General features: G+C 36.3%; 1 pseudogene; it reads left to right on the top strand.

Annotated features, from left to right (window-relative positions):
• The first annotated feature begins 5,989 nt into the window (after positions 1 to 5,989).
• On the top strand, positions 5,990 to 6,659 carry LOC116912001 (annotated as a pseudogene).
• Positions 6,660 to 16,868: the final 10,209 nt, after the last annotated feature.

Genomic DNA, 16,868 nt, shown 5'->3' with positions numbered 1-16,868 from the left:
AGTCATGTATACACGTTATCTGCTACATTAACCCTAGGGTGCTTACTGTTTCAAACTATCTGTTTCTGAATTAGGATTTTGCATTTTACTGGACAACATAAATTCATACAGTGAAAAAGCAACACAAAACAAAAACAAAGGTATGATAAAAAAGGAAAAAGGATGTACAAGACAACAAAGGAACAAACAAAAATATAGGGAAATTTTTCAATCAAGGGATGGGAGAGTCATTAATAGATTTTCAAATAAGAAAAGTTTGAAGTTTTTGCATCACAATCTACTAATTAAAGAGGCTACATATTTTCTCAACTTTGGTTTCTGAACATAAAATTCTAACTACAACTCTATTTTATATGGTTTTAGAATATCATTATTATTATTATTATTATTATTATTATTATTATTATTATTATTATTACTGCTACTCCATTATTACAAACATTTAGAATAGCACCTTATATGTTGTGTGTTCTATAAATGTGTGTGTCGATTATAGTGTTTGTATTCATATTCCAGGTAATCTAAGGTCAAATTGATTTAAGTCTGTAAGGAAACAATCGAAAGCAGCCATAGCTGTGCTCCAACGTCCTGAGAGTGACTCCAATGAACAAGGCAACTGCATTATCCCTAGTTCTTAATGTTCTGTCCCTAGGTTGTAGACATGTTTGCATCTTTTTCTTATAAATCTTTAATTTCCTTCCTTTGTCAGCACACTATGTTTTTATTTACTATATTTTTTTCAAATAAAAATATATAGTCTAATGAAATTCTTACAATTTTATTTGGCATTTTATCTAATTTAAAATATTTAACACTAACTTGTTTTGGAAACATTACTTCAAAAGATTGCAAGTGACTTTTAAATACTCAAGAAATACAGTTAATGATTTCTGTGAAATCAAAGAGTTAGTATTCTGAAAGAATAAATGTAAGACTCACTATAAGTCATAAAAGTGTTTATGGTCCTCTAATACTCTGCAGGTTAGTTGTATAGCAAAATAGGCACAGAAAACTTATGAGTAACTTGAGCAGTTGGTATAATCTGTCATGCAAGTAGTACTTCATTGTTAAAAACTCCATCAGTTCTTCATGAGGATAATTTTACATGGATTTCTTCAAAGTATTTGGAAGACAATACTATTGGAATCACTGGAGGTCAGATATAAGATCCACATTCAGTTCTAAGGGCACTGAAGATTTCTGGTAAAGAAAGGTATCTAAAAACTAAAGTGGGTCCACAAGGATGAACCTTAAGTAATTTGTCATTCAGCAGATATTGTGGATTATATTACAAATATATGACAAAGGCCAGTGGCTACAATCTTCATTCTTATCTTCTGACACAATGGTATGTAGTTGAACCTTATAGACATGGGATATAATAGGAAAAAAAATTGGACAAATAGGAGTATGACCTTGAAGCACCCTGTTTCCACTTTATGTTGCTTTCTAGAGGCTCTTTTTTGACAAAGACTGAAGCAAAAGAGAAGGGTGGTGCTGGACTTAAGTACGTGTAACAATGAGCTAGTGTACAGATTTCTTTGTTGTTTTAATTGTTAAAGCAGACCTAGGAAATAGTTGACTGTCTTGGGTCAACTATCAGAAAGTTCACAAACTTATCTAATCAGTCAAGGTTTGAAAATAAAATGTCAATTGTTTAAACTTTTGGAGAAAAATAAGGATTTATATGAACCATAAGAAATTTGTAAAATCTGATCATATAAGTGAAATTATTCATTAGGGTGATATGTACGAAGTTTTCATTCTCCAGAAAGGGCTTTATTTTTGTATGGAAAACACCTAATTTATCTAGCTAAAATTATATATGTTATTGCCTCTACCTAAGTATATTTAAATTATCTTAACATAATAGTTGTTTATAAATTAGCATATTTAACACACATATAACTCTATATGAAAATACAAATCCTATACATTTTCATATAGATACTTACATATACACATGTAATATATAATTTCCTATTATATATGTGTGTGTGTGTGAGAGAGAGAGAGAGAGTGAGAGAGAGAGAGAGAGAGAGAATATGTATACATGAGTGTTTCTCACAAATCTGTTAGCATGAAGAGAAAGATTACTTTAATAAACCAAATGGACCTAACATATTTACAGGACAGTTTATACAAACACAAATGAATATAGCTTCTTTTTAGCACCTATGAGACTTTCTCTTACACAAACCACATACTAAGACACAAAGCAAGTCTCAACAAAGCAAGAGAATTGAAATAACATTCACATCCTATCTGTTTACCTTGTACTGAAACTGGGTATCAATGAAGTAATATTACAAATTCATGGAATCTGAACAAGTTAGTACTGAATGGAAAATGGATAAAGTAACAAATTACTTTATAAAATTGAATAAAAATAAATGCACAAAATGTCCAAACTTATGAGACACAAGATGGCAGTTCTAAGAGCAAGTTCACAGCCCTAAGTATTTACTTCTAAAAAAAAAAAGTGGAAATATTGCATACCAATAGCTTAACAGCATACCAGAAAGACCTAGAAATAAAAGAACAAATCACATCCAATAGGAGTAGACAGATAGAAATAAACAAACTCTGGACAGTAGTCAATAAAATGGAAATAAAAGATAATACAGTGAATTAATGAAAGATGAAATGTACAAATCAACAAACATACACAGGATAGAGGCAATAAAACAAGAGGAAACTGGGAAATCCAGAGAACTATAAGTACATACTTTAAAAAACTATATTCCCTGATTCCTTCAATGGGGGTCCTGTTCTCAGTTCAGTGGTTGGCTGCTGGCATTCGCCTATGTATTTGTCATATTCTGGCTGTGTCTCTCAGGAGAGATCTACATCCGGTTCCTGTCAGCCTACATTTCTTTGCTTCATCCATCTTATCGAGCTTGGTGGCTGTATAAATAGCCTAGTAAGGGCACCAGTGGAAGGTGAAGCCCTTGGTCCTTCCAAGACTGAACCCCCAGTGAATGAGATTGTTGGGGGGAGGGCGGTAATGGGAGGAGGATGAGGAGGGGAACACCCATAGAGAAGGGGAGGGGGGGGCTAGGGGGATGTTTGCATGGAAACCCAGAAAGGTAATAACAATTGAAATGTAAATAAGAAATACCCAATTTAATAAAGATGGAGAAAAAAACTGTATTCCCTCAAATTAAAAAATCTAAAAGAAATGGATAATATTCTCATTACATATTAGTTAACAAGATTAAAATCAATATCTGGTAAGGAAGTAAATAAACTTATAAGCCCTAATGAAATAGAAGCCATCATTAAAAGTCCCTTCTATTGGTCCCGTCAAAGCTGGAGCCCCCAATATAGGGGAAAGTTGGTGGGTGCAGGAAGTGGGTGGTTTGGAGAGGGAAGCCCCTTACAGAAGAAGGGAAGGGGGATGGGATAGAGAGCTTATGACCAGGAAACTGTGAAAGAGAATAAAATTTGAAATGTAAATAAAAAAATATTCAATAAAAAAGTCCCCTCTAACCATGATCAAAATAAACCACAGGGACATATGTTTTAACACAAGTTCTACCAAACCTTTGAAGAAGAGTTAATAACAATATTCTACAAATTATGCCACAAAATCTAAACAAAAGCAACACTGCTTATTCATTTTAAAAGGTATAGTTACTGTGACATGCAAACAACATAAAGACGAGGGAGAGAGAGAGAGAGAGAGAGAGAGAATATACACAAATGTTCCTTATGAAATAGATGAAATATTCTCTATAGAAAAAGAAGAATTTTGAGGGTCCCTTATGTGTACTATCATGTCATCTGTAAATAGTGATGCTTTGATTTCTTCCTTTCTAATTCGTATCCCTTGATCTCTTTTTGTTGTCTAATTGCTCTTGATAGAACTTTGAGTACTATGGTGAATTGATAGGGAGAGTGGGCAACCTAGTCTTTTCCAGGGTTTTGGTAAGATTGCTTCTAGTTTCTCTCCATTTAATTTGGTGTTGGCTTTTGGCTTGCTATACATTGCTTTTATTATGTCTAGGTATGTGCGATCAATTCCTGATCTGTCTTAGACTTATAACATGAAGGAGTGTTGTATTTTGTTGAAGCGTCTAATGAGATAATCACATGATTTTTTTCTTTGAGTTTGTTTATATAGTAGATTATTTTGATGGATTTGAATCATCCCTGCATCCCTGTATCCCTGGGATGAACCCTACTTGATCATGGTGAATGATGCTTTTGATGTGTTCTTGGGTTCAGTTTACAAGAATTTTATTGAGTATGTTTGAATTGATATTAATAAGCAAGTTTGGTCTGAAGTTCTCTTTCTTTGTTGGGTTTTATGTGGTTTAGGTATCTAAATAACTGTGGCTTCATACAGAAACAATATCCAAAATTCCACCAGCAAACTACTACAGCTGATAAACAACTTCAACATAGTGGTAGGATATAAAATTAACTCAAACAGATCAACAGCTTTCCTTAATATAAACAATAAGCATGCTGAGAAAGAAATTAGGAAAACAACACTCTTCATAATAGCCATAAATAGCATAAAATATCATGGTGAAGCTGTCACCAAGAAAGTGACAGATCTGTATGACAATAACTTCAAATCTCTGAAAATAGAAATTGAAGAAAATCTCAGAAAATGGAAGATCTCCCATGCTCATGGATTGGTAGGATTAACATAGTGAATGGTCATCTTACAAAATGCAACCTACAGAATCAATGCAATCTCCATCAAAATTCCAACACAATTCTTTACAGACATAAAAAGAGCTATTCTCAAATTCATATGAAAAAAAAATCAAACAAAATCCAGGACAACAAAAACTATTCTCAACAATAAAAGTACTTCTGGGAGAATCACCTGACCTCAAGCTGTACTACAAAGCAATAGTGAAAAAATAAAAACACATAGTATTGGTACAGAAATAGACAGCTAGATCAATGGAATAGAATCAAAGACCAAGGAGTAAAGTAATACATATAGGGACACTTAATCTTTGACAAAGAAGCCAAACACATACAGCAGAAAAAGAAAGCATGTTCAATAAATGATGCTGTATGTAAGAGAATGAAAATAGATCCATATTTATCCATTTGCACAAAGTTCAAGTCGCAGTGTATCAGGACCTCAAAATAAAACCAGATACAATGAATCTAATAGAAGAGCAAGTAGGAAAGACCCTGGAACTCATTAGCGCAGGGGGGAAATTCATGAACAGAGCACCAATGGCTAAGCTTCTAAAATCAACAATTGATAAATGGTACCTCATGAAAGCTTTTTTGTACAAAAAGCTTCTGTAAAACACAGTCAGTTGGACAAATTGGTAACCTACAGATTGGGGAAAAAATCTTGACTATCCCCACACATAGAGGGCTAATATCCAAAATATATGAAGAACTCAAGAAGTTAACCTTCAAAAACCCAAATAACACAATTTAAAAATGGGGTACAGAACTAAACAGAGAATTCTCAATAGAAGATTCTGGAATGCCCGAGGAAGGACTTAAATGTTCAAACAGCTTCTTCACAAGACTCTTCCGGGCTCCTATTTTTCCAGACTCCTTTCTTCCTACAGCACATTTTGGTTGAACTACCCTGCCATCAATGAGAGCCTTGCAGACATGGCAGCATCAACCTTGGCCATGGATAAGAAAGTTACAAAGCCAAATAATCTTAATCTTTTGCTTGTAGGATCCCTCATAACCACACAGTCTGTGAGCTTTCCCCATTGCTCCTAGTAGTTTCTCAAACTTTCTTCTGTAGTTTTAAAGCTTTAGTCACCAATAAAGTGCTTACGGAACTGTTCCTTTTCTCTCTCCATCTTGGATTCAGTCGATTGAACAAGATTTCTCACAGCTGAATGACATGAGAAAGCCCTCCGCAAAGGCACATACAGGGGACTCATTATGATGCTGTGCTAAGAGCAGCTGCCACCCAAGAGACTGAACTGCAGCAAGCATCTGCACACAGGACCTGACACAGTTGCTACCCTAACTCAGAATTTAATTTGAAAAATATGGATAAATTGATACTATTGAAATAAGTACTGATATGCAATCTAGGAAGAAAAGAGGCTTTAGCTTTGTTAGTTTATATTACAATAATCCCGCGGATAAAATTGTCTTGCAAAAATATCTCACAATAAGTAGTCACAATGCAGCAGTTAGAAAGGCATTGTCTAGATAAAAAAATTCAGGAGGTACAAAGTTCTAGCAGTGGAAGAATAGGAAACTTTGATTTGGGGGATTCTCTTAGTAGTGGTTGCAATTTTGGACAAGGAAGCAATTTAGGAAAGGAAAACTGATGAATATGAAAGTGGATGTGAATTTGGGGATGGCTATAATGGGTATGGAGGATGACCTAGAGGTGGCAGCTTTAGAGATAGCCCTGATTATGGAGGAGGAAGAGGAGGGTATGGTGGTGGGGGACCTGGATGTGACAACCAGGGAGGGCACTAGGAGGTGGTTCTGACAGCTATGCAGGAGGAAATTATGGAAGTGGAAATTACAGTGATTTTGGAAATTGTAACCAGCAACCCTCTAACTATGGAACAATAAAGAGTGGAAACTTAGGTGGTAGCAGGAACATGAGAGAACAAAATGTTAGAGGGAACTATGGTCCTGGAGGAAGTGGAAGAAGTGGTGGCCATGGTGGAAAGAAACGAGATGGTGGATGAGAGCTCAGAGGTAACAGAAGAGCTTCAGGTTATCTAAATAGCAATGTTAAGGAAACTCTTATCTCAGCTATGCATAAATATCCAATGATATGGCAGAAGACACCAGAATAGAGGCAGAGAGCTATTTTGTAAATGGATTAGATTATTTAATAAAATTACCTTAATGTGGAGGAAGGACTATAAAAAAAATGCCTTTGAGACAGCTTCTTAGATTTTTAAGTGTTGTTTCTTTGTAGTGTTCTTTGTAAGAGTATAGAAGCATTCCTTCTTCGATAACGTTAATTTTGTATGTTTCAGGTGACAAATGACATATTTATAAAGATGTTTTTTTTTCTCAAAAGTTTTGAAAAGCTATTAGTGAGGATCATGGTGTAATAAGACTTAACATTTTTCCCTTTAAAAATTTTAAGTGCATAGGTAGAGTTAAGAAGTTGTACATTGTGATTTAATAAAATAATCTAAAGGTGACAAAGATAAATGTTTAAAGTCATTAGTCATCAGAGAAATGCAAATCCAACTGATCAATTTGAATGGCTAAAATTAAAGTCTCAGGTGGCAGCACAGGCTGGCAAGGATGTGGAGAAAGAGGAACACTCTGCCATTGCTGATGAGATTACAAACAGGTACAGGCACTCTGGAAATCAATCAGGCAGTTCTTTAGAAAATTAGAAATACTTCTACCTGAAAACACAGCTGTACTACTCTTGGGTATATATCCAAAAGACACCTCACCATACCATAAGGACACATGCTCCAACATAGCATGTTCATAGCAGCTTTATTTGTAATAGCCAGAAATTGGAAATAATCAAGATGTCCTTAACAGAAGAATGGATACAGAATGTGTGATTTATTTATGCAATGGAATACTATTCAGCACTGAAAACAAGGACATCATGAATTTTGCAGGCAAATGGATGGAACTAGAAAATATCCTGAGTGAGGTAACTCAGACCCAAAAGGACATGATGGTTTATACTCACTGATAAGTGGATATTAGCCAAAACATACACAATACCTAGGATACACCCCACAGAACTTAAGTGTAACAAGCAGAAATGTCCAAGTGAGAAGGCTTTAATCTCACTTAGAAGGGGGGAAGGAAATAATCACAGGAGACAGAAGTAGGGAGGGATCTGAATGGAAGAGGAGTTGGGAAGGGGAAAGGGCGAATAGGATCAGAAATGGGGCCTGGGGCTCAAAGACAGGAGAAAAACCCAGAGGGCCAAGAGAGTAAATGGAAATAAGCAGCCTCAGAGAATGGGAGGTGGGAGAGAACCTCTAGAATGTACCAGAGACGCAGGAAGTAAGACACTCTCAGGACTCATTGTGGGTGACCTTAGCCAAAATGCTGAACATTGAAAGAGGAAGAGTCTACCTCCAATAGATAAATAGTGTGTCAAGTGGAGGAACAGGTTACTAACCCACAGTCAAGATTCCTGACCCAGAATTGTTACTGTCTAAAGGAACTGCAGGGACAAAAATGGAGAAGAGACTGATGGAAAGGGGGTCCAATGATCAGCCCAACTAGGGATTCATCTCATGGGGGGACACCAAGGCCTGACACTACTATCCTATAATGTGCCTACATATTGGAGCTTGCTATGGTTGTCCTCTGAGAGGTCCTACCAACAGTTGACTAAGACAGAAGCAGATATTTAAATCCAATCATTAGACTGAAATCAGGAACCTTGATGGTTGAATTAGGGGACAAATTGAAGCTGAAATGGAGAGTGACCCCAAAGGAATACCAGAAATCTCAACTAACTCAAAACCCAGGGAGCACCCAGAAACTGAGCCACCAACCAGGAGGACACATGGGCTGGTCTGAGGCTCCTGGGCCATATATATAAATATATATATATATATATGTGTGTGTGTGTGTGTATATATGTACGCAAATATATACACATATAACTCAGATATATATCTACATCTACATCATCTACATACATATACATACACATATACATATATGTAAATATATAGTAGAGATCTGCCTGGTCTGGCCTTAGTGGAAGAGGATGTGTTTAATCCTCAAGAGAGTTGAAGCCCCAAGGAAGGGAGAGGCCTGGAGGAGGAGCACCCTCTCAGAGGCAAGGGAGGAAGAAGAATGGGATGAGGAACTGTGGGATGGGAGGTAGAGGCAGGGGTAATGAGTGGAATGTAAATAAATAAAATAGTTTAAAAAAAAAGAGAATACTTTCCAACAAAATTCAAGATATGATTAAAGAGATCATCCGCTATGATCAAGTGTGCTTCATTCTGGGGATTCAGTAATTATTCAATATATATAAACGGATCAATAATGCACAATATAAAGAAACTGAAAGAAAAGAAAATGATCATAGAATTACATGCAGAAAAAGCTTTTCACGAATGTTCAAATCTCTTCATGGTAAAAGACACAGAGAGATTAGGGCAACAAGAGATATATCTCGACAAAATGAGGCAGTTTAGGGAATGACAACAGCCAACATTAACCTGAATGGAGAGAATGCAAATCAATGCCACTAAAATCTGAAACAAGACAAGGTTGTCTACTCTCCATACCTATTTAATACAGTATTTGAAGTTTTAACTATATAAATAAGGCAACTAAAGATGAATGAAAATAGTTGGAAAGGCAGAAGTCAAAGATCTTTATTTGTAGATAATATAATACTATACATGTGTGACCCTAAAAATTCTTCTGGGAAACTCCTAAAGCTGGTAAATATTTTCCAGAAAGTAATTACATACAAAATCATCTCACAAAAATCAATAACTCTTCTAATAAAAATGTCAAATGCATTGAGAAAGCAATCAGAGAAAGAATACCTATCAAAATAGCCTCAAATTATATCAATATCCTGAGATAATATGAAGCAAACAAGGAAAAGATTCATACGATAAGTACTTCAAGGTATTGGAGAAGATATCAGATGACACAAAGATCTCCTATGCATGGATTGGTAGGATTAACATAGTAAAAGTTGCCAACCCCCTAAAGGCAGTCTACAGATTCAATGTAGTTCCCACCCAAATTTTAATGCAATTCTTCATAGATCTTCACAGGCAATTATCAATTAATTGTGGAAAAACAAAACAAACAGAATAACTAAAACAATGCGGAAAAATTAAAGAACTGCTGGTCGTATCACCATCCCAGATATCAAGCTGGATTGGACAGCTGTAGCTATAAAATCTGCATGGCATTGGCACAAAGACAGGCTTGTTAGAATTAGACATCCAGACATAAATCCACATACTGATTGAAACCTGATTTTTGATGAAGAACTCATAAATACACACTGGACAAAGACATTGTCTTCAACAAATGTTCCTGGACAGAATGGGTGGCTGCATGTAGAAGAATCCAGATTTATATTTACCATGCAGTCCAAAAACTCAAATCAAAACAGATCAAAATACTCAGCCTCAAGTCATCATATATATGCATCTGGAAGAAGAGAAAATGGGGAATAGTCTTGAACTCATTGGCACAGGAAAAGATTTCTGAATAGAATACCATTGTCAGAGGCACTAAAGTAAAAAGATCCTAAAGTAAAAAATGGATCAACAGACACTGTCATTGACCAAAGGGACAGCATACAAATGGGAAAAAGTTTACCCATCACATATCCAATAGAGGACTAATATCAAAAATATATTTTAAAAAGTCAATATGTATGTATCAAGAAAATAAGTAACCCAATTAAAAAAATGGGGTATAGATAAAACAAGGAATTCTCTAAAGAGAAAACACAAATGGCTGGCAAATAGTTGATCAACATCCTTATTCATCAGGGAAATGCAAATCAAATCTACTTTGAGAATTTGTCTTAGACCAGTGAGAATGGCCAATATAAATAAAACAAATGACAGCTCATACTGATGATACTGTGGAGTAATGATCCTCTGCTGGTTGGATTTGACACTTGGACAGTCCTGATGGTTGGCTGTGTATTGGCAAGGTGGGAATCAACATATCTCAAAATCCACCTTTAACCATGCTTGAGTTTCTAGTCAAAATACCACCAACACACTGTATCAACCACCTTTATTGCTTCTCTATTCAAAATAACCAGAAGTTTAAAACAACCTAAACTTTCCTTCACAGAAAAATAAATAAATAAAATATAGTGCATAATGAAATATTATTCAGGCATTTGAAAATAAAATCACAAAATTGACAGGAAAATAAATGGGACTATGAAAAAATAAAAATTAGGAAAAACATATCAAGCCATGAAGTTCACAGGTAAATGGATGGAACTAGGAAAAAACAAACAAGCAAATAAAAAAGCCCCAAAACAAATGCTTAGTCTTATTGTATCTTTTTGTTCTTAATAACAAACACTAAAGTAATCATTTATGTTCATTATTTAATAATGGTTTTATTTAGGTTTCTTATTTTAAAAATATGTATACTTACCATTGCAGTTGTAGGCATTCATATCTTCTGACAAAAAAAGTATTTAGGTATTTTCATACATATTATGTTTCTCTAATTCTCATCGTTAGCCTAGTTCTTAACTTGTACCAGATATTGAACAAGCATTTCAAGAAAAATGAACTGAAATTAGTTCAGTTCTATTTCTAAATAACCATGCCTTAGAACTTCAAGTTACAAAATCTTCTCTTGTTTTTTGGCAAATTTATTGATTTTCAACTTTTAAGCAAAATTTGATATTATTGAAATATCTTTCATCATTCAATAGGAATCATCTCTTTTTCTTCTGCTTGATCATCAATGATAAATTTTATGGGACAAATCTTCATTTTTGAAAAACTTGCTTAAATAATTCATATGGAAACTGATTTTCCTCATTGTGAATCATTCCGGAATGATATTTTTTGTATTTTCTTCCTTTAACAAAATATTGTGGATATATATAATCTATCTATTATCCATGTCTATATACTTTACAAATGAATGTATATAACATGAACTACTATAATGATTTTAGGAAAGAAATATTGGACAACATGGGAGGACATTGTAGATGTGTTCATTTTACCTTGATTCATAATGTGTTAATCATCATGGACCAAGGAAATAGACAATAAAATAGTTGCAGCTCCATGGACCTTGACAAGAAATTAAAATTTATCCATGGGGCATATACAAACAAAACTTTCAATATGACAGTCAGATGAGTTAATTGGATTTTGCGATTGTATGAAAATAACAAACTATCTTTTCTGTCTTTTCTTCTTTGTCTCTTTCTCTGTCTGCTGTGTGAGTGTGTTATATTTGGTTATATTGGGGTTTGAGATATAGGGTAAAAATGAGAATTGTTAACTTGGGGTATGTCCTTCCCCACTTGGGTGTGTTTAAAGGTTCCAATTTTGGTGAATGATAGTAAATAATGATGTCAATTCCCTTAAGTAATAATTTTCAACTCTGGTGGAATATTATAATTAGTTTGGGAGGTTTGAAAAATCCCAGGGCTCAGGCTGTTCCCCATAGCAATTAAAGTGGAATCTCTGGTGCTGAGATCCAGACATAAGTAGTTGTTTAAATTCCCCAGGTGGTTTTAATAGACTGAGAGACTGTACTCTGGAGTTATAGTAAATTTTCTTTATTAAATCAAATACATTGTGTGTGTCTGTGTGTGTGTCTCTGTGTGTGTGTGTCTGTTCCCCTGATTTTTTTCTGGTTTCAGATTTTAATTATTTGTTAATTCGTGTACTAATGTCATATGAATTTGAAATTTTCGTCATTATTCTGAGTATATTTTCTATTTTCTGACATTATGAAAACATTAATTTATTTAGAAATACATCAAATACTATGTCCTAACATTTTTTAAAGGTAGCAGTAAAGCGATACCAAATGGCATTGTGCTATACTCAGAGTCAGTGTCTTACACAGCCATGAGCAGAGAAGCTTCTTCCTGCAACAGATGGGAACAAATGCAGACTCCCAGTCAGGCTCTGTTCAGGGTGAGACACCTTGGACCACTCAGGTCTAAATGGATGAGCCCTTAGGGTTCAGGAAACCTTACAGAAAAGGAGACAGTTAAGCAGCAGAGATGACTGAGGACACTAAAAATACAAGACCCTCTAAATCAACATGATAAATGCTTATATGACCTCATACCAACAGAAGGAATAAATTTGTGGCATATATTGAACAGGTTCTATCCTGTATAGCCTGGCCTCTAGCCTAGTGATTTTATGGGATTCATGAATATGCAAATGAGTGGCTCTGTGATTCTTGTGTCTTCTCTTGGGATCTTTTCATCTTGCTTGTCTTGTACAAATCCACTGTGGTAGTTTTTGTTTTATCTTATTACATTTGTTACATTTTGTTACTGTCCCTTAGAAGTCTATGCTTTCTAATGAGAGACAGAAATGGAGTGGAACCTGATGGGAGAGAAGGGAGGGAGAGGAGAAATTAGGAGTAGAGAGAGGGGAAACCATGATCAGCATATATTATGTGACAAAAATATTTTCCATAAAAATGGGAACATTATTTAATTTACTTCAAAATGTGCTTGATCTCTATATTTTCAATGTATTATATTTGTCTAACACTAAAATATTTTTATATTTTAATTTGCTATTTCAGTTCAGAATATTGATTTTGCATAGAACTGTTACTTTATATAACTCCAATGTTTACTCACAAGCAGACCATTAAAATAATGGTATATTATGGACATTTATTATTCATGAAGCCTGATGATATATTCTCTTCTAGCATTCTCTCAGTATTCAAAAGATGACATAATACACACTAGTTTGCATGAAATGATGTGTTGAGACATATCAGAAGACAACCTGTATCCACAGCCTAGTTTTTTTTTCTTTTATTGGATATATTCTTTATTTACAATTCAAATGTTATCCCATTTCCTAGTTTCCCCTCCAGCAAACCCTATTGCATACCCCTTCCTCCTGCTTCTATGAGGATGTTCCCTTAGCCACCACCCAACCCTCCTCCCCGCCCTGGCTTTCCCCTACACTGGAGCATCAAGCCTCCACAGGACCAAAGGTCTCTCCTCCCTTTGATGCCCAGCAAGGCCATCCTCTGCTACATGTGCAGCTGGACCCATCTGTCACTCCATGTGTACTCTTTGGTTGGTGGTGTAGTCCCTGGGAGCTCTGGGGGGGTGAGATCTGGTTGGTATATTGTTGTTCTTCTTCAGCTCCTTCAATTCTTTCTCTAATTCCTCCATTGGGGAACCCCTTCTAAGTTAAATAGTTGGCTGTAAGCATTTGCTCTGTATTTGTCAGGCTCTAGCAGAGCCTCTCAGGTGACAACTATATCAAGCTACTTCTTGGCATAGGCAATAGTGTGTAGGTTTGGTGACTATATATTGGATGGATGCCCATCTCTGGATGGCCTTACCTTCAGTCTCTGCTCCACATTTTGTCTCTGTGTTTCATCCTGTATTTTATTCCCCCTTGTAAGAAAAACTGAAGAATCCACACTTTAGTCTTTCTCCTTATTGAGCTTCATGTGGTCTGTGAATTGTATCTTAGGTTTTCTGAGCTTTTGGGCATTGTTGGTGGGATTGCAAGCTGGTACAACCACTCTGGAAATCAGTCTGGAAGTTCCTCAGAAAATTGGACATACTACTACCTGATGTCCCAGCTGTATCACTTCTGGGCATATACCCAAAAGATGCCCCAACATATAAAAAAGACGGGTGCTCCACTATGTTCATAGCAGCCTTATTTATAATAGCCAGAAGCTGGGAAGAACCCAGATGCCCTTCAACAGAGGAATGGATACAGAAAATGTGGTACATCTACACAATGGAGTACTACTCAGCTATTAAATCAATGACTTTATGAAATTCTTAGGCAAATGGATGAAACTAGAAAATATCATCTTGAGTGAGGTAACCCAACCACAAAAGAACACAGCCTAGCTTTAAAGATAAACTGAAAACTGTGGGTATCAAGAAGCTTGTTCAAGGATGATAGTGTTGAGCTTAGATCTTCTGATTGGCATTTCATCTTTTGGAATTTCTTTTTTCTCCTCCATCTTTATTAACTTGGGTATTTCTTATTTACATTTCAATTGTTAGTGTTATTCCCTTTTTCAGTTTCCAGGCAAACATCCCCCTAACCCTTCCCCCTCCCCTTCTACATGGTGTTCCCCTCCCCATCCTCCTCCCATTACCGCCCTCCCCACAACAATCACGTTCATTAGGGGTTCAATCTTGGCAGGAAAAAGGGCTTCCCCTTCCACTGGTGCTCTTACTAGGCTATTCATTGCTACCTATGCAGTTGGAGCCCAGGGTCAATTCATGTATAGTCTATGGGTAGTGGCTTAGTCCCTGGAAGCTCTGGTTGGTTGGCATTGTTGTTTATATGGGGTCTCAAGCCGCTTCAAGCTCTTTTAGTCCTTTCTCTGATTCCTTCAACGGGGGTAAAGTTTTCAGTTCAATGGTTTGCTGCTGGCATTCACCAATGTATTTGCCTTGCTGTATTCTGGCTGTGCCTCTCAGGAGAGATCTGCATCCAGTTCCTGTCGGCCTGCACTTCTTTGCTTCATCCATCTTATCTAGTTTGGTGGCTGTGTATGTATGGGCCACATATGGGGCAGACTCTGAATGGTGTTCACTCTGCCTCTGTTCTAAACTTTGCATCCCTATTTCCTCCCAAGGGTATTCTTGTTCCCCTTTTAAAGAAGGAGTGAAGCATTCGCATTTTGGTCATCCTTCTTGAGTTTCATGTGTTCTGTGTATCTAGGGTAATTCAAGCATTTGGGCTAATAGCCACTTATCAATGAGCGCATACCATGTGTGTTTTTCTGTGATTGGGTTACCTCACTCAGGCTGATATTTTCCAGTTCCATCCATTTGCCTATGCATTTCATAAAGTCATTGTTTTTGATAGCTGAGTAATATTCCATTATATAGATGTACCACATTTTCTGTATCCATTCCTCTGTTGAAGGGCAACTGGATTCTTTCCAGCTTCTGGCTATTATAAATAAGGCTGCTATGAACATAGTGGAACATGTTTTGTGATATGTTGGGTATATGTCCAAGAGAGGTATAGCTGGGTCCTCAGGTAGTTCAATATTCAATTTTCTGAAGAACCTCCAGACTGATTTCCAGAATGGTTGTACCAGTCTGCAATCCCACCAACCATGGAGGAGTGTTCCTCTTTCTCCACATCCTCGCCAATCTGCTGTCACCAAAGTTTTTGATCTTAGCCATTCTGCCTGGTGTGAAGTGGATTCTCAGGGTTGTTTTGATTTGCATTTCCTTTATGACTAAAGATGTTGAACATTTCTTCAGGTGCTTCTCAGCCATTCGGCATTCCTCAGCTCTGAAATCTTTGTTTAGATCTGAACCCCATTTTTTAATAGTGTTATTTGTCTCTCTGCACTCTAACTTTGTGAGTTCTTCGTATATTTTGGATATAAGCCCTCTATCAGTTGTAGGATAGGTAAAGATCTTTTCCCCATCTGTTGGAATCTCTAATAAATGTCAATATCTCATTGTACTGGGCAGTTGCTAACACACAGGCTTCCAACTCCAATTAGTAAGAATTGCTGAGAAAGTCAGTTCTTTTTATTCTCAAATTAATTTAGGATATTATTTTAGTCAGTGCACAGATATGCTCACAGACTTACTAGAAATGTGAACTATAAACACTATCAATCTGTATAGAATTTTCTTTGATTCATACTGTGATTTTTGCCCCCATTTGTCAATAATATTTCTTAATATTTTCCCAGTATTTACAGTTACATGTATTTCTTGTTTTATATGAAAATATCTGTAATTTCGAATGGAAAGACAGTAATGTTGCACGCCCAACGTCTCGCCAGCAAGAACGACCGCAGACACCAGGATCCTTCTGCAACAAAGCGTTTATTGCATCTTGAAGAGGAGAGACCCGGGGCCCAGAAAGGGACTGCTTATAACACCCTAGCACGGCGCGTCCACGCCTGATTGGTCACTTACCCATGATCTCACTGGCACGCCCTAGGGTGGGCAAAGACTTGGCGTGAACACACTCTTGCACATGCGCACACAGCTAGTTTCCTGAAAGGAAGTTGGGCTGGCACAGCAGAAGCCAGCACCATCTTGTAATGGCAAATGCTATCGCGGCTTTCCACGTGGGGCACAGCGGAAGCCGGCGCCATCTTGTAATGGCGAATGCTATCACGGCTTTCCACAGACAGTGATTGTTGAACAATGTTAAAATTATTACATGTGATTATACTGGGAATAAATGTACTTTTAAAGAAAA

The sequence above is a fragment of the Rattus rattus genome, chromosome 11 (assembly GCF_011064425.1).
Source record: "Rattus rattus isolate New Zealand chromosome 11, Rrattus_CSIRO_v1, whole genome shotgun sequence".
Lineage (NCBI taxonomy): Eukaryota > Metazoa > Chordata > Mammalia > Rodentia > Muridae > Rattus > Rattus rattus.
Note: the sequence above shows the minus strand (reverse complement) of the source record. Positions and strands in the feature narration are given on the sequence as shown.